At 29.6% G+C, this 19,798-nt stretch overlaps 1 protein-coding gene across 5 annotated transcripts in view; it reads right to left on the reverse strand.

Annotated features, from left to right (window-relative positions):
* LOC129909192 (anion exchange protein 3) overlaps positions 1-19,798 on the reverse strand; it is a 102,662-nt gene that overhangs the window by 66,313 nt on the left and 16,551 nt on the right. For 4 of the 5 annotated variants that reach the window (XM_055986209.1, XM_055986213.1, XM_055986215.1 and 1 more), the window contains exon 2: positions 3,963-4,023. The exons of the other annotated variant lie outside the window; for it this stretch is intronic. The gene's annotated coding sequence lies outside the window, so the exon portion shown is untranslated. The remainder of the gene's footprint in view (positions 1-3,962; positions 4,024-19,798) is intronic. 5 annotated transcript variants of the gene reach the window in all.

Genomic DNA, 19,798 nt, shown 5'->3' on the forward strand with positions numbered 1-19,798 from the left:
TTTTCTAGAAAATATAAAAAAATTAAATTTATTGAAAAATGACGAAAAATGACACGGACTTCAGATTTCGCGAATCGTATTACTTAACTCAAGGTGAGTCTGGTATGTTATACACCGAAATCTTTTTACTTGCTCTATTCTATAGAAACAAAATAAAAAATTACATTTTGAGGATGGACCAAAAATGTGGTTTTCGTAACTCTGTACGTCAGTCTGTGCGCCTGTGCATTTGTATCCGTCTATACACATTTCCACAGCCTTAACGTATCCACGGATTTGTTGTTTCTGAAAGTTGTTTCTTTCTCGCTTAGAATGCTGGCCACTGTACCTCTCATACAAAATGGTCCAAGTTGCTTAGAATGTTAAAGTTTCTTATAGCGTCCATAAAACAAAATTTTTAATAAAATTTATCATTAGCTCAAGGAAATTAGTCAAAATATAGATTTCATCGCATTTTTCGCGGGACAAAATTTTTTTCATGGAATGTGTTCGGGTGGTTGTCCTTATCATAAAAGTCAATTTGTTGGGATAATTGGAGGCTGGGAACAGCCGCCATCTTGGAAAAGATGAAAAAAATTTTGTCCCGCGAAAAATTCGATTTAATTTACTAATTTACCTGGGCTATTAATTGAATAAGAAATGTAAAGAAGGATTAAAAATCGTTTTTTTTTTTAACAAAGAAAACATGGTTTAAATTTTAAAACTGAGTAGGTATGCCATTTTGTTTCTTGCATAATAAAGAATTTTTGTTTTTTTTTCGAAAATTTTAGGAAGCGTTTTTTTTTTTTGGTTGTGAAGAAATTATTATTCGATACATTAAATTTCAAAACAAGTTTTCAAAAAAAAAAAATTGATTTTATTATTGCAAGTCTAAAAGTTTTGAAAATTTTTATTTTATGGCTACTAAGACGGTTATGGGTTGAAATCGGCTTAGTTATTTATGAGAAAGTCAGGAGAAAACGGTTCTATGGCAGGTACATTTACCATTAATAACACTGTTTTACAAAATAAAAATCATGTCAATTACTTTGTAAGTGACCTAGCAGAGGTTGTAGGTATTACTGAGTATATCATATTTCGGCACTTGATATTTTTCGTAGACCATTAAAATTTCAAGTTATCGTCAAAAAACCGTTTTTTAATGTTTTCAGATTTCAGATTTATTTTTTTTAATTATGCTCAAGCACCAAATTGGGTGTAGATTTTATGGGCTGAATCTCAAAATATAACATTTTTTCACAGTTTTTTTAGAGTTCGGAGACCGTTTTACGCTATTTTTTGTGTTTTGAAAATTTTTTTTTATAAACAGTTTTATTGTTCTATTTATGCTGAATAAAAAAAAGTTTTCATTCATCAAAATTAGTTAGACATTAAGGTCCAATTTATTCACACTCCATTAAATTAAAAGTCGCCATTAAAAAAGGGAAATTTTAAAATTTGTATGCGATTTGACAGTTTTATAATTTTTAATGGAGCCTTTAAAAATAATGGAGAGTGAATAAATTGGGCCTAAGTCCTTTCGACTTTTTTTATAAATTTCAAAATACATTTAAAAAAATAAGTTTTAATAAAAGACACAAAATTTCAAACACTTTGATAGAAAAAATAAAACAAAAACTGATTTACAAAGATTATCAGAAAATATACACAAATGTCTAGACATTAATTTAAATTTTATATAATTTGGTTTCTTTTCCTCAGAAGTGAAGATGATCAAAAGGATTTTTTTAAATAAACCAGCAAACAAAAGGTACCTACTATCGGTTTATACTATTTTTTAATTTATTTAATTTCATGCTTCATTTCTTGTTTTTAGATGACGGCAAAGCCATAAACGGATCACTTCTTGCAATGCACGAACTAGCAGCCCCTCTAAAAGTTTCCATGAGCTTCTAATTAAACCTTCATTTCACTCTGACATCAAAACGTACGTAATGTATAAGTTAAATATGTAAGTTAATTATAAGATCTCGAATGAAATTCTCGACGGTAAACTACAATTGAACACAAATTGAAATAAGATAGGAATAAATTTGGTCTTTGTAAACCATTGGCAATAGACATTAGTTAAAAAAATCTAACAGCAAAATTGTTATTTCGAAACAATTATTACCATTTTTTTTCATGGTTCAACTATATGGAAACCTATTCAAAATTACTGGTGGCAACTCTAAACAAAGGTAATTTTATAAAATTCTTTTTCTCACTCTTTATCTTCTCTTATATTCAACTGAAATATTTTTATTTGTGAAGTGAACACCATTTTCTCTTCCATTTAATAAGTTCTGAAGAGAATTCTCAAACAAACGCTCTTAAATTCATCAGCACTATTCTTATTCTCACCAACAACTTTAAAGGTACTATTGCATTTGTTTAATTGCCTAGCCCCCTAACAAAACTACCGCTAAAATGTATACCAGCCACACAACAGCAAGCAAAATCCGCTATTCAAATGTCTACACAATATATTATAATAGCGTATAATTTATTGACATTCCATGTGGGCTGATTGATACAATGCAAATATACAATCATCTTATACAGCGGGCTCGCCCGATATCTACCCGCGCGTCGGTCGTCCCCGATACCTCATAATAATTCAACTTACCCACTTAGCATGTTGTTTAAAAATGTTTATAAACAAACGGAAATCTTAAACCAACAAAAATCTTCAAATCTGAGAGTCTCTATTGTTTGCGGTTAGAGGCTTGAATAAAATGATTACGTAGTTTTAACTGTTTACCTAATTCGCGGTTAATAACAACAAAAAAGAAGCGAAGACGAAAATGAAAACGCCAAACCCCACAGCAGGTAGGTTGGTTTGGTAGGTAAGGTAGGCGCAGAGAATAAGACCAGTTGTTGATAATCTGATCTCTGCACAGAAGCCATTTTATTAGGTGTCAACACTGAGCAGAGCAGACGTAAAATTATCATAATTCTTGATGAGTAAGTTAAGTAGCTTTTGCTAAGTAGCGAAGCGAAGCAAGCACGTGCTTCGAGGTGAAGGGTAGACCTAATAGCCGCTAACGCTATACACATTTTGTGGGCCTCTTAATAGCTTTTGGTACCTGCTTATATTTTTAGATCGACAACAAGTTTTTGCTGCTTTGAAACATTTGAACTACTGTCCCAGTGATTTGTGAGTGGAGTGAGCGATTTGGTTTCAATGCGAACACGTGAATGCAATTATGTGCGGGTTGTGTTGCCTATAGTTGCACTTACAAGTTGCAACTCAGGTTGATTTCATCTTATATATACGTCGTTGGTATTGGGTGCAACAACAGCTTCACTTGATGCCGTTGGCAAAACTAGTTTTTTGTCTGCGATTTATGCAATTTGAAGTTCAATCGTGCAATGTTGCACTGGTAGCGGTTGGCGGTTGGCGAAGGAGGGGGTTAATGCATCAATAGCAGCAGGAGATGTACATATCTAAATTTGAATTCTGAAGTAATATTAGATTTGAGAGCAATGACTAACTCTGTGAGAGTTGCGTCAACGTCGCGTAGTCGATTATGATGTTGGTTCAGTTGGTTGAGTGAAACAAACTGAGGACTAGGAGTCTGGTTCTGAATGTTCTAAAAATGTTCAGCAGACAATCCATTTTCTCGGTCATTCTCTCAATGGCATCCTTGAAATACTTGTATTTTGTTTTTGTAATTTATAAAATGTTTGATTTTTTTTTTGGTTCGAGTGAATTCGTAAAAATGTGGACCGAGGTTGATTTGGTTATATTTTGTTTGAGTAAATTTTGTTAAAGGTGAATGGCTATTCAAAGTGAATGGGAATTTGTGGAAAACCTGTGCGCGTTGTACGTTACACACAAAATTTTGAATGAATGAAGATTTTGTTTTTTGAATGTTTGTTTGTATTATAGGAAATTATGGTTGTTTTTTTTTTTTCTTTTTATGTATATTTTTAATGAACACACGGTTTTGAATAGAAAATTTTTTAATTGAACTTACTTTTCTGGAACAATTTTAAAGTTCGATATGAGGAGAAGTGCTAACCGATGAAAGACAGCGACTGAAAAAAAAAAGAAAAAAATATCATTAGATTTTTGAAGATTGAAAGTGACTATGAAAAGCTATTAGAAAGGGGATATTTTCAAGTGAATTTACTGTCGGAAGTTCTCTCATCTTTTTGATAACATAATTTCAATAACATAAAAGTCAAAAGTTGTATGTTGGAGCATAGTAAATTTCAATAAAACTTAATGGAGAGTAATGTATCGGCTCGGACCTCAACATACTCTTAAAACGTCAGAAATAAAATATACTTTTTCAAACTTAACCCCTTGTAGCCCCATGTGACATTTCTGTAACAAACCGAAAAAGATCGTACAAAAGCTGTAAAAACTATATTTTTTTTCCGTTTGAAGCTTCTAACATAATCTTTGAGTAATGCTCTATCGAAATAATACGCCATATTTCTAATAAATGGAACCAATAATTTTTAATTGGAAGTTAATGTTGAAATTTGGGCTTTTTTTGAAAATGAGCAAATTTGTGTAAAAACTACCAAGTTCAGAAAAAATAGTTTTTCTGGATAAACCAACGGGATTTTAATTTTGGAATTTAGGAAAGTGCCTAAAAATAAATATTAGATAGTTTTTTGTTGGAATTTTTGAATTTGTATATGAAAAAAAATTAGTTAAAATTATTTTTTTACTCCCTTAAAATCGAAATAACTAAGTAAATAATGAGTTTATTAAATTTTTAAAAAATACGTGTTTTATTATAGGTAAAGGCCAATCGATTGACATTATTAATTTTCAAATGTACGATGTTGGGTTACAAGGGGTTAATTCCAGAAATTCTTGAAGTTATTTTTAATTAATTGTTAGACTTATGTAAAGGCTTGTTATACTTAAGCTAAAATAACTTCTTAAAATTGAAGATAATGCCTTGACCCTTTAAACTTATAGTTATATATTGATAACTTTGAACTTCGAATCCGAACTTCGAAGTTCTGTGGTCGATTTGGTGTTGTAGGACAAGTAAACACGAATTTTCTTCACCTATGATATAGACTCAATAATATGTTAAGCACACATTTTATTAATAGAAAAACCTTCAACATCTCATAGAAAGAATTTCATTAGCGATTCGGATCTTTCAAAAATTATTAGTTGTTTATTATTTTAAGCCTTCACTCAGAAAAAATTTAAAATAACAACAAATTCAAATTAATTGTATCTCCATACACAAGTGTCAAAAGTTTACCAGCATAGAGTTGGGTAAAAACGATCTGAGTTTTATTGAGGACAGTGAAGATGTTAAAAATAACGCTCAACATGATATCAAAATTTTTATTTTTAAAGATAATTTTTCATTTTTATAGACTATTTGATAAATTATTTTTTTAACCAAATAAAAATTAAAAATGAAGATGACACAATCAATGAAAACCATCAACTCGCTGAAAATTTAAAAACCTGTCGGTTAAGATGGCTTGGACTATTTTTCATTATTTTTCACTGGACAGTTGTGCATTCGGTGCTTTATGGCGTCAAAAATCATTTCTTGACAAAAAGTCACGAAATTTAGAAAACAGAAATACAAAAATTTTTAAACTTTTATTTATTCAAAATGGTGGTTCCAAATTGGCGGACAGAATAAGCATTTATAAAATTTTCTTTTTCAAAACAGTACCTAGTACTAGAAATTTAGCTCAATTGATGTCAAAAAGATGTTCGCTCTTGAATTTATGTAAAACTATTTACCTAATGAACAAAATTTAAAAAAAATTAAAACAAAGACCAAAAAATACCAATATATACTAAAACACACTTTTATACTTTTTTATGCTATTTCTTGGATTATTTGTTTAAGTTGCACTTTTTTAAATCCCTATTTATTATCCTAAAAACATCTTCAATAAATAATATATGAAAATAATCCCATTCCATATAGGACATTATTTACTTAATGTCGACATCGAACTACCAAGTTGAATTCCTCAACGCAAACACATTAAATCACCCATGTCCCACATAAAGAAATTAAAACTCGTAACATTTCAAATCCTGGCTCACAAATACAATTAAAGCTCTTATTAACCAACGTGATCAAGCATATCGGGCGGTAGGTTCATTCTCAAGTTCTAGAATTTCATAAAGTCTATAAATAATTGCGTAATAGAGTAGTGGTTCTGGCGATAAGAACAGCAAAAAAAAAAACATCATTTCGCAAATCTTTTTAATACTAAAATTGATGATAAGAAGCATTGGAAAAACTTACATGACTTGGACTTGGTAAATTAATAGGTATGTATTGATAGTGATGAACTTAATAACACCTACATATTTCCACCCCACTATTGATTGATAATGAGGTCTTAGGCCAGTCATTATGTCGGAAAAAACGGCTTAGAAATGCAAAATGACCGAGAAAGCTAAATTTTGGATATGTTGTAGAGGATGCTTAAAAAAGCTTAACTTGAAGTTTTCGACCAAGATTTCCTATGAGCTTTTTCCGCCATTTTGAAAAAAAGAATAAAATTGGTTTTTTGACAATAACTCGGCTATCTGACGAGATGCGAAAATTTTACAAGGAGCTTTTTTGTAGCTTTTAACGAGTTCTACATTGGGCAATTTATTTTTCCGCTTTCATATACCATTTATCCTAAATTTTCCAACCACCCATATGCTGCTAATAATTTTTTTATTTTCAAAAATTATTGGCACTGATCTAATTGCAATTTTGATGAACTAAATAATATTGAGATTGAAGCAAATTACAAAATGCACAAAAAGCCGGTATACTGTATTTACAAAATTTGGGTTAATAAAATTGGGGTAACAAAAAAACCATTACCATCTTCTTCTCATTATTTATTAAATAAATACATACATTTGTATGTATGTGTTACTGATATAATGATATAAACATTAAAAAAAACATGAATGATTGTTTTTTTTACAACCGAACGGGCGGCTTGCTTGGCGGTGGGAGCGGACTAAACGACTTTGCGGCCGGCTGGAAGTCGTAATTTTTGTCGAAAAAAAAATATAAAAATACAACATAGTAGGTCTGAATGTGGGCTACAATTTTTATGTTAATAATTTTTTCGATATTCATCATCCAAAAATAGATTATGTCAAAAAACAAATTGCATGTCCTAAATTTTTGACTTTTTTAATCGATATCTCGAAAACGGTTCATGATACACAAAAAATGTGTATGCATGAATTGTAGAACTCGTTAAAAGCTACAAAAAAGTTTCTTGTAAAATTTTCGCATCTCGTCAGATAGCCGAGTTATTGTCAAAAAACCAATTTTATTCTTTTTTTTCAAAATGGCGGAAAAAGCTCATAGGAAATCTTGGTCGAAAACTTCAAGTTAAGCTTTTTTAAGCATCCTCTACAACATATCCAAAATTTAGCTTTCTCGGTCATTTTGCATTTCCAAATGTATATAATGACTGGCCTATCTTACATGTTCATCTTTTAGTTTTTCTGATGTAAGCGATCATGACGTTTTGGAAAGAGTTCTTTCAGTGAAATGGAAATGAAGTGGGAGTTGATAGAATTAATCTAATTTTTATTAAAGTCATAATGCTATTTCTGCTGGCTTTTATAACACACATCCTCAACACTTTTACAAAGGTATCTCTACGACCTATGAATTCAGACCGATTGCAATTCTTCCCTTCCTTTCAAAAGTTTGCGAAAGATTTCCTAATGCAAACACAATAAAACAGGATTTCAATATTCGACCAAAACACAGCAGTGGCGTATTGAGGGGGGCTCAGGGGGCTCAAGCCCCCCCCCCCCCCAAGCATCCAAGACAATGTTATTATTTAGCTGATTTCTTCATAATGTACATGATTAACTGAAACTTGTTCGTAAATCTAAAAGATTTAGAGGCAGCTAAGATGTTTGAGCCCCCTCCAAATTCTGAAAGGGGTGTTTCTGTTTGTTTGAGTAAGGGCCTTAGCTGACGTTGAGGGTTGGGATACATTTTTTTCGGATTTTATTCCAATTCGGAATTCTTCAAATTTTTTTTTTTTCGGTATTTTGGCGTCGAATTACATCACCGTTAAATTTTGTAAAACTTCTTATGCAAACTCCAAACACCGTATTTTATCGTCAGTCAGTAGGTATATTTACTTTTTTTAAAATAATATTTTTCTCAAAGATAATAAAAATTTTTGGTATCTTAAAATCTTAGTGGTCAACATAACTAATGGAAATTCCAGTTTCTTCTGAAAATTAGTTTTTCTGGCTTTCACGTTCTGCATTTCACTTTTTGCGCATTCACTTGCCGATAGTGAAATTAAATGTTCTGCATTTTTTCACTCATTTTGGATTTTCTGATCGAAATCAGTTCACTTTGTTTCTGTAAGTGAATTTGGTGCCTTTTTTAATGAATCTGCAATCTTTGGACAAAATTTGTTGTTAATTTATTTATATCATAATTAATCACTGCCTCTGTGTTTGCACCTCATTCGCTTTACACTTTACCTAATAAATTTTTATTTGAGTATTTACAAATTGCAATAATATCGCCCATGTTCTGCATTTCACTTACATACATATTTGATATGTCTCGAAAAATGTGTCTTATTATTTTTTTTTTTTAAATTCCACTTTTTTTCATTAAAATTGTAAATAAAATTGCATCCATGCTCAAAGCAGCAGTAATTTCACTTTAGAAACAAAATAAAAATGGATGATACTTCAGTTTTGACAGTTCGAAGCATTTACAAAGTTGTCGAAATCGATCGAAGATCCATTTCACGTGAAATTGAAAAGTGATTTCAATTCACTTTCGGTCGAATCGCGGAAAATAGTAATGAGTTTAGCTCAAAAACAAGACGTGATAGGAATAAATACGTAAACAGTTTTGAATTCAGCACATGACAAAGTTCAAACGATATAAAGTGTTTTTTTTTTTTAAGATTACTCAACACCTTGCTGTTTGTGTAAAATGATTGAGATACAAGAACTTTGAAAAAACACTACTTTGACTGTTAAAGGAAGAGACAGTAGTACGAAGACGAATAAAAAAAAGAGAAAAAATTTTCCTACATTTAGGTACCTACCCTATATAAAATTTTTGAAAAATTTTCCAGCCCCCTCCAAATTTTTCGCACTTGAGTATAAGCCCCGGAAGTGTTTACTCGCTTTTTCACTGTAAGTTTTTTTTTTTTTTTTTATTCAATATTTTTTCATTCGAGATATTGATAATGCGAGATTTTCAATTAAGAGATTAAAAAAAAAGACTTTGGCTTTGTGATAGAGATTATCTATGTTTGGAGACAAAATTTCGTTATAATTGATTTTATTCCGCGGTCCATCGTAACGTAACGCTCTCACAAAAACCTCCTACCCCGTATCTAAATATTTGTATTAATTAAATAAAACCTAGTAACAAAATTAACATAAGATGAACCTACCACAATATTCTGTACATTACCATTTGTGCTATAAGTCTTTAAAAGCTCTTAAATTTTTTGTTTCCAACGACATATATAATTTTCTTGTTCATTAATCTTTCTTCATTTATACACCATTAAGCTTAGCCAATAAATCATTGGCTCATTATAAATTCCATCTGTTATTGACTTGCAAAAAAAAATTCTAGGTAGGTAAAAAGTATCAATAAAATACCAACAATAATGACACAACACTGATAGTTAACTAATAATAAGCAATAGAAGACGATGGATGCGAGCGACGACAACAACGACAAACGGACGCTTTAAAAAGGTGATCGACCGAAAAGTAGAATGTATAGGTAGATTCTGTTTAGGTACCAGGTTATTGTGTACCTACAATAATCACCATTAAAAATGTTTTTTAAAATTCTTAACACTTCTTATTATGTTAATGTAGTAAGTTTTTATTATTTGTTCTCCATTTATTTATATGTCAAAATTGCACGTCACAATTGCGCACAGGTGATAAGTACACGTTAATAGTTTCTATTCATCGATTTAGAATTGAAAAAAAAACCATAGCAACTATTTATTTTTTGCTCACTAATTCACTGTTTAGTTAATAATAACTAAAATACTCGAATTTATTTTTAATTAGGATAAAATCTTAAAAATATGCACTTTAACGCGACGTGTCATGGATCACTTCTGATATAAATATTTTCTCGCAATAATAAATCCACGTAAAGATAATAATTTGTTCATAACCGTACTATCAATCAATAATTCTCAATTGCCAATATAATTATTATCAACTCACAAAATAAAAAGTATTCCACTGATTAGCTTGATTGAGATTACAAAAACCTGTCTTTGTAAATATATACAAAGCTAACCATAAAAAACAACAACAATAAAGCTACGTCATTGATTAATCAACTTAGTCATCGAGAAACCGCTTTCGATTAATTAAGATAAATTTCAAATAAAAAAAAAAATATAATAAAAAAAATATAAGCACTCTTAGGAACGCAGAACAAAATCGATTACACGGCAATAATAATAATAATAATAATTGGCTCGCTTATTAGCGGACTTGATAAATTGTTGAAATATTTATTATTTATTTTTAATAAGTACTAAAAATCGATAGAATATTTATTTTCTATTTAAATTCGAAAACGTATATGTAGGTAATATTTTATCATTTATTTTAGTAAATTTAGTTTATATCACGTATTTTTTTTGTTTGAATTATTAGAAGAATGTCTGAAGAAGTCTATTTTCTATTATTACTGCGGGTGTTGTTATTTTTTTTTTTCTCAAATTAAATTAAAAATTAGTCATGCGGAGCGAAAAAAGTCTGTCAAAGTAGGTTGGTAATATTAAATGACATTGAAACAAACGAAAAAAAAAGAAAAACTTTGGAGACATTCATTCCAAGAATGTTTTTTTTTTTTTATTTGAATACGTAACGTAGCATTGTCTGAAGAACATTGGGAATTCTGAAAAACTCTTCATATTACGGATTATTAATTTTGCCAGTGTGTAAATAACAAATAGATATTTAAAGCAAAATAAAATTCACAACCTCACGGAAGTTTATTTTATCAGACACTATTTTTCTTTGGAAAAGGTAGCTATAAGCAGTATTTCGCTGCTGTCTCAGTGGTTTTTTTTTTTAATGAAAAATTTAGGCTGCAAATTGAGTGCAAAAAATTTGTAAACAAAAACAATTTTTTTTTTAAAGCTTTAAGTGGGTGCTTTTTTTATTCTAGGTTTTTTTTTGTTTAATGGGAGCAAAGATTTGTTTAGAAGAAATATTAAATGCTTGGTCAATTTTTTGACGCCGGGTACAAAGGGGTTAAGTCACAAAATTGCACTTTTCGGGTTTCGATGAAATAAGAATAACCTGTTTATTCTCTTTTATTTGGTATCAAAAACATAAATTAAGAACAACTCTTTCCTATAAAAATAAAAGGATCAATGCTCAAAAATTCATCGATTAGCTCAACTTCGCATTTTCTGGCAAACTATATCATTTATGACTTAACCCCTTTGTACCCGGCCACAAAGAATTTACCTACCTCAAACTTGGTGTTTGACGTCTTAAGGAGACTCTCCAGAAGGGTTGTTTTGAAATAACACTGGTCTGCAAAATTTAACTTTTTTTTTCTCCTTCAAATAATTTTTTGATATTATCAAAGATTAGACTTTCCTGAATCTAAATCATTTTTGTAAAATGTTTACTCATATTTTGAAATACTGATTGACAAAAAAAAAAAAACAGAAATAATGAAATCCTTCACTTTTTAGTAAATCCTACATGAACAAAAACACCTTAGTTAAGAAAAATGTAAAATATCAAAGACCATTATATTTAAAAAGTCAAATATGTAATAAAAAAACCATAATAAAATACATTAAACAAAATTTTTACGTGTTTTGTAATTTCCTAGAAACAAAAGTATAATTTTCTTATAGTTTTTGATGTGTTGAGTGTTGATCCGAAGTCAAAAAAATTCTAGCACGTCAGGATTATGAGATATTCGTATTAAAGTACCTATCACAAAATTAAGTTTTTTTTGAAAATCTTAAAAAAAACTACTATATCTCAAAAACCAGAGCTGACCGGAATTTTCAGAGTTCGGATCCAAAATCAGCACACTAAAGTCCATTAGAAAAGTATAGGTAGGTAAGGTACCTACTTTTATTCTAGGGAGAAAGGTATATTAATTTTTAGAGATCAGTTTCTTTAAGGTAAGATATGCCAAACCTACTAAACTTATACTTAAATTAAGATATCTCGGAGAAGAAAAGAGATATTGAGAAGATTAAAATTGAATTTGAAAGAAAAAAATAAGTTCTTTCATAAACCATAACAATTTTAATTTTAAAAAAGATTACATTATGCCAAAATATTTCTTCGAAAACAGCGGAAAAATGGGTTTTTTGAGATTTTCTTACGGGAATATCTAAAAACCGTGACGTGCTAGATCAATTCTGACTTCGGATTCGGAATCAACATACAAAAATCCTTTAGAAAAGTATAGTTTTATTAAGGGAGGATTTCCTTGCAGACCAGTGTAATTTTTAGGACAAAAAATAACTGTTCCAGTTATAGGTATATATACGGTGAGCATCCGTCCTTGTTTATTCGGGACTGTCCCGTGTTTCTATTGCCTGTCCCAGGTTATTATTTAAGAAACCCGGGACGTATAAGTGTCCCGTATTTTGAAATTTGTCCCATGATTGTCCCGTATTTCCACATTCTCTGATTTTTTTATTCAAAATTTTAAATACTCTGTATCGACGGAAAATAAGAAAACATTGGTTGGAAAATAATTTTTATTTTAAATTTTTTGAATAGCTTAAAAAAAATTTCTCAATTATTTAGTTACAGCTTGTGTTTGTCTGGTTGAAAAGCTAAACCAGAAATTTTTTTTTTCAAAAATAAACAACATATGAAAAAGGAAAGATCCCATCTATATTTCAAAACTAGCTTTCACAATTTTGATTAAAAAAAAATATTTTTTTAGAAGAACCTATTATAAAAAAAAACAATTTTCTTGATTTCTGACTTCCTCGTAAACGACTTAAATGATTTCAACGAAAATTCTCCCATAAAATCTGTTACGAAATCTTGATATCAATATAAGAAAAAGTTATGAAAACTCGTTTAATTATCTTTTTTTTTTAACCAATGTTTTCAAAACGATCCAAAGGATTTTTTTTTATTTGTCCCGGGTTTCACTCCTAGAGATATTATGGTCACCGAAGGTATATACCAATTTTGGTAAAGTTCAATTTTCTTAAAAACTATGTTGTTATAAAAAAACTTGTGTGCATTTTTATTGATATAAGATCTACCTAACTTTTAAATTTTTTTTGAAAATTATTGCTTACGGTACATATCTCCTACTGAACTTTTCAGTTAACATTGACGGTAACAAACATAAAAAAAAAGACGAATTACCGCCTCCTTTTTGGAAGTCGGTAAAAAATTTGTTTTCAATAAATTTTTTTTGATCGATTTTATTTGAAAAACGAATTATCTGAAAATGGGTTATACTAGGTACTTACTGAACATTTCGGAAACTTTGATGTTTATTTTTACTTGCTCAATAGGGCAAGTATTGGTTTCGTGTCAAAAAAAAATTTCGAGGTTTTAATCAAAACTAACATTACGATAATCGAGAAGTCCAAAAAAGAGGGTTTCGTCATGTCGGTCCGTCGGTCTGTGCGTCGGTGCGTCCGTGCGTCCATCTGTACAAGTAGCTGCAGCCTAAACGGCTCGGCAGATTTTCATGAAATTTGGTACAGATAGTTTGTTCGTAATTTCCAAGGTTGGTTTTTTTTTTGTTTTTTAATATCTCGCCTAGAACGTATACCTTCCATACAAACTTTTCGAGGTATTGCAATTTTCTCAAAAACGGCTCTAACGATTTTGATTAAATTTGACACAAGTAATGCTGAACGTATATGTAATATAACTGCGTTTTTAGTTTTTCTCAAAAAATACGGATAGTGTAAATATGACAATTTATTTTTTTTTAATCGCTAATGTCGGCTCTTCCCGTGTATCGTTAGTGAGTTATTGCAATTTTCTCGAAAACGACTCTAACAATTTCGATTAAATTTGGTGTTCATTATAGTCTTAATGATTCTAACTGCGTTTTTAATTTTTTTCACAAAAATTTCGGAGAACGGTATGGCGTTGCCGTTTTCTGCCAAATTGATGTAGGTAGATAAATTATGCAGACAGAAAGAAAAATTTTTGTTTTTCACTCATCAAAAGTTTGAAAAAAAATCACACTTTGAATTGAAGATAATGAAGAATATTCAGTAAGCATTTAAAAGCAGTCAGATGGATAGTTCCCGAGATCTTGAAAGTACGAGATCAAAAAATTTAGTTTCGAGATAATCGCAAAGTAACCGTGGGCTGTCGACCACAGTTGATTGCACAACAAAGACTTCATTTTTATTTCTGTAAGTATTGGGCAAATTTTGGTTTCGTGTCAAAAAAAATCAAGATCTTAAACAAAACCAACACTACGATGATGGAAATCCTAAATCAAAAAAAGTAGTTTTCGTCATGCCACCGTCCATCGGTCTGTGCGCCTATACGTCCAGCTGGTATACACATTAACACTGGCTTAAAAGTTATGCGTGGACGATGGACAGATGATTTTAATGGAATTCTGAAAGTTTTTATTTGTTTATTTATATCTTTCGGGTTCCTCCCATACAAAGTTTTAAAATTGTTACAAAATTCTCGAAAACGATAATATCGTTTTTGATTAAATATTTCATACGTAATATTCAAAGCAATTGCAAACAAACTGCATTTTTAGTTTTTCTTAAAAAAAAGTCAAATAACAAAAAAAAATTATTGAATAAAAATTGGTCATCTATGGCAGTTTTCAAACCAACATTCAGCTGTAGGTTTTTTAATCCTTTTAAAAAATTTTAAAATTTCACCAAAGTCTCGCTATACAAATTTATAGGTTAAACGAAATATATCAAATCAATATTTTAAAATTTGATTGATTAAACTAAACTACAAAGCTAACGGACTTAGAAATTCAAAAATTATCGTACGACTAGATACGACAAACACAAAGCAGCTATATGCTTAATTATTACAAATTAAAATAATTTTTATCGATAAACGTGCCTCCTGTCCCACATTTAAAAACAAAATCACAGACAGCGACATCAGTTTCCAAAAAAATGGTCGATCCTAACTTTATTTTTGTCCCATGTGATGTAGGTAGGTATGAGGCGAAATATAGGAAAATGCGCATCCGAGAGTATTTATTTATTTATTTATATTTTTTTTTATTCGATCTAAAATATTCAACAAAACAGTGTCTGTGAAGTTTATTTATAGTTGGATCGATGTATATTTTTTTTTTGTTCTTTCTCCATAATAAATCAGACACAGTCAATGGTCTATCCATCCGCCCAATCACAGTTCATTTGCTTTAATTTACTGCCAATATAGTACGTATATAATGAATCATTTGGGAATCAACAAGTAAAACGGATTTTTAATTGAAGACAGAGGCGCAAATTCACGGTCAATATTTTGTTGATGTGTTGTCGTTTACGTTTTTAGATAAAATAATTTCCATTTAATGACGTAGTATTTTTCTGGAGGTTTAAAGTGAAGTGGAGGTGCGATCGACTGTTATTTGAATGCAGTATAAGTGCACCGATAATATTGCGTCAAAAATATTTAATTTGCTGCAGATTGCTGTGATGGAAATGGTTTTGATTGAATTGCTCTGTGGCATTTTGGCAATTATTTTAGTATGGTGGCGTGGGTTGTTGATTGTTTCAAACTGAACATAATAATAATTTTGCAGCTAAAGAGCGCTGCTGATGGTGTTGATAAATAATTTGATGTTTTCCGACAGAGGCACATGGAATTTTATGTGAAGTGTCCAAAAATAATGCAAAACTATAAAACAGCAGTTGCGCTGTAGTAAATAATTTAGAGTACTGTCATTTACTGACAGAAAATTTGTGTTTAGTATGTCATGTTTTTATGGCAAGTTGGCATGCAATTTTCTTATTTAAAAAAAAGAAATTATTAGTTTTTATAGCCTCTGTGTTTGATAAGTAATAATATTCAATTTTCTGAATTAAGTTTGTCGTTAAAGTTCAATTATGGAATATGCTTAAAAATTCAATGAGTCACAGAAAATCAGTCTTTGAAGTGCAAAAATGTCCTCTCTTACTTTAGGGCTCGAACTTGATAAACAATGAGGCATGGCCTTAAGATGATGTATGAATGTGAAAAAAGTGGGACTATCAGTTATGTTTGTGTGCTTTAGGGGGGAAATCCCTTTGGACGACTGATTTTTCAATAAGTTTGCTCCGTGCAATGCCCAAGTTCAGAAAATTATTTATAATCAAAAACAAATTTTGTTTCCAATAAAATATATTTATACGCATTGCATGAACCTAAATTTAGTAAACAAAAGTGTTAAATTAAAATTAGAGACCAAAAAAACGAAAAAACACAATGTTTTTTAATAAAAAAATTGTAAAAAAAAAGTATTTATTGTAAAAAGTTTATTGAACTTTTAGGTTCAGGCAATGGCCAATGAATTAACGAGTAATTTACAATTAATTTCAAGTTGATATGTAGCTACATTAGTTTTTGAGTTAAGTTGGACGGCGCACACTGGGGATTTTGCGGAAAAAAGTCCAAAATTTAAAGTTCCTCGGAGAATATTTCAATAGTATTTCTAAATTCTAGAATAAAATCTGAATCAAAATCAGAAAGAATTACTAAAATCGGACTTGTAGTTTACTTTTTAGAGCTTTGTAAAGGGACAAGTTGTTGAAAGTATAAAAAACGAAGTGAAAATACCCTCAAATTAAAGCTGTGTAATTTTTTTTAGCTTGAGCCGACTCATACACTTTTATTTTTCCGTAAAGAAGCCATCGTTTGTCTATTGTAAATCGAAGAAATTATTAATTTTAAAGATGTTAATTATTTTATATAATTATTTAAAGAAAAGAGAAAAAAATGGCTTGATTTTTTCATATTTTTGTATATATTATTTTAGCTACACTTGCCTACAGTTAGAGACTATTAAAAACTTTTTCCTTATGAAATTCCCTTTCGATGAAGGCCAAATTTGGGTGCCACCAGGTGCCCCTGCGTTTTTTATTGGCAATTGAAAACTTCATTTGGTCGCAAAAATCATTTTCTTAAAAATTACTTAAAATAACAAAAAAAAAAATATTAAAAATCAATGGTAACACTTACAGTTATAAATGATACTTTTTTTAAAAGCCAAAATATTAGGCTTAATTTGAGCTTTTAAGTTAAGATCTTTAAGTGAATTGTTTTTAAAATAATCGATTTCAAAGTCAAAATTTTGAAAAAAAAAAAATAAAAAAAAACATATCCAATACTATTTTTGACAAGGCTGGGGATTTGAATTCAATTTGAATGATAAAGAACACTGCCTTAATTAATTCCTTACCAAACACTGAAAACCATATGTTTCTATGCCTTCTAGTTTTCGAGAAAATTGAAAAGTAAAAAATCTCCTTTTTGTCAGATTTTTGTTTTTTTGGCTGCAAGCTTGAAATTCTTATCCGAAAGACAAAAAGACAAATATAGAAAATAAAATTAATTCGTAACACATTTTTTTAACAAATCTATGTACTACAATAAAATTACATTTGATTTTTTGAACTTGGCTCAGAAAAATTAATTTTCGTTATATGTAACTGAAATGTATGTAGCTATATACCTATTGAAAACTATTCAAATTAAAAACGAGTGAAAAGGGATTATGCGTCTTATTATTATACATTTTATTAATATTGGGAATTTTAAGCATTTCATGCGAAGATCCAAGCAGAAATTGAAATTATTATTGAAAAATACAGATCATCTGACCCCTTCCTTTATTAAGAAGAATCAGAGTCATTTAATTGAGGAAAAAATGGCTCTCTTAAAAGAATAAACTTTTGAAAAATTTGTATAAAAAATGAAAAAAGTGTTTTTTTTTTTAAATAATTTTTAACTATAATTTGGGTTTTTTATTTTGCGTGGACGTGGACCTCGACAACAGTACCTACTATGAGTTATTCTTTTCCATTTAATGTATTTAAAATCGGTGAAGTGGTTCCAATAATACAAATAAATTTAAAAAAAAAAATGCTATAAGTAGGTACAAGTAAATTGAGAATCGGAATTCTTTATTACTTTCACAAATTTTTTTAAAAGGGCGTGGCAGTGGGCGGAAATGAATAATAATAATTTCTTACGACGAAAACTGTCATCCCTGAAAATTTTATCCAAATCTATTCAGTGGTTCAGTTTTTATTTAATTTTTTCCGCACTCCCATACAAATTTCCCCAGTGTGCGGCGCGGAAAAAAACGCGTTTCGAGAAAAATGCGTTTAAAGTTTTCGTTTTCGTACTGTGGTAGGTTCGGGCCGCATGGGTTTAGGGACTATCTAAGGACTTTTGAGGCTTCATTTAAGGCTAAGACCACTGAAAATAGTTTCTTCGGTTGATAAATGAATTAATTAGGCGTCAAAAAAATAATGCAAAAATAAAAAATTTAAGAGGGATTTCCCCCCTTAAGTCTGTCTGCATGTCTCGCGTTGGCAAGCTACATCCCAAATCGATGAAGTTATTTGTTGAAAACTTCACATCAAAGGGTTTTCGGTGATATCTTGGTGGGAAAATTAAAAATATTTTTAACTAAAAAAAATCGCCCATAAAGTCGTTCTTTTAGAAACGTTATTAACGGTACCTGACATAGAATAATTAGATTATGGATTATAAGCTTAAACGTTAAACTGAACTTATGCTATAAAAGCAAGTAGGTACATTTTAGGCGTGTAAAAAAGTATCGTTTTTATTATATTTTCTGAAATAAAAGTATATACATAGCCTCAAACAAAAATCATCTAAAACATGGCATCCAAAACTTTTCGAAATCAAAAATTTTTTCAGTAGGTACCTACATTTTCTGATTTCTAATTAAATTCGTTAAAAACTCAAAAATTATTATTTTGTTAAAAAAAATTAGAATTCCAAAAGATAAACGATTTTTTTTTTGCATTTTTCTCACTATTTTTGAGATTATAAAAAAAATGTTATCTACAACATTTTGTGTTTAACTTTTTTTCAATTTTTGATGTAAATCGTTATAAAACACGATCTTTGACGTCCACCCCCCCTCCCCAATTTATTTGTGGGCAATTTATTATTTCATCTTATATATCATTTAATGTTAAATCTGCCACAACTTTTATTTAAAAAATTTTGAAAATTATTTACATTAGTCTAGTAGACTATTAAGGCTTTTTCTACTTAAAGTCAGTTTGTAAAGAAAATTTTTGCCATTTAAACGAAGAAACATTTTTTTTGTAATAATAGCTTTAGCTTCTCTTTAGCGTATAATATATTATTATATCTTACAGTGTGAAGCAAACGATAATAAAATTGAAATTGAAATTTATACGATATTTGTTTTATTTTGACGTTCTAGCCTTTTGTCGTAATTAAATAATTATATAAGATAGATATCTAAAAAAATAAAAAAATTTAAATGAAAATGAATTTTTTGGAATATCCCTCTTTAAAACTTATTTCTTTTAATTGCAAAACAATGTTCCAAACAAATAATGTAACTTTCTAACATTTTATCATGAAAATAAAATCGAAAGGGAAACTATTTTCGCAGAAATAGAAAATGAAATTTTAGTTTGTGTAAAACCATCACATTTTGTGTAGGTATATATAAAATTCTTTGAAAATTTCCATTATTTATTTTTCTTCTACAGAATATAATCAAATATCTATCTATTCCTTTTGCTACTGAATAAAATTTACAAATTTAATGTTTTTGCCAAAAAAAAGCTGCCAGTTGTT

This window comes from Episyrphus balteatus, chromosome 2 (assembly GCF_945859705.1).
Source record: "Episyrphus balteatus chromosome 2, idEpiBalt1.1, whole genome shotgun sequence".
Lineage (NCBI taxonomy): Eukaryota > Metazoa > Arthropoda > Insecta > Diptera > Syrphidae > Episyrphus > Episyrphus balteatus.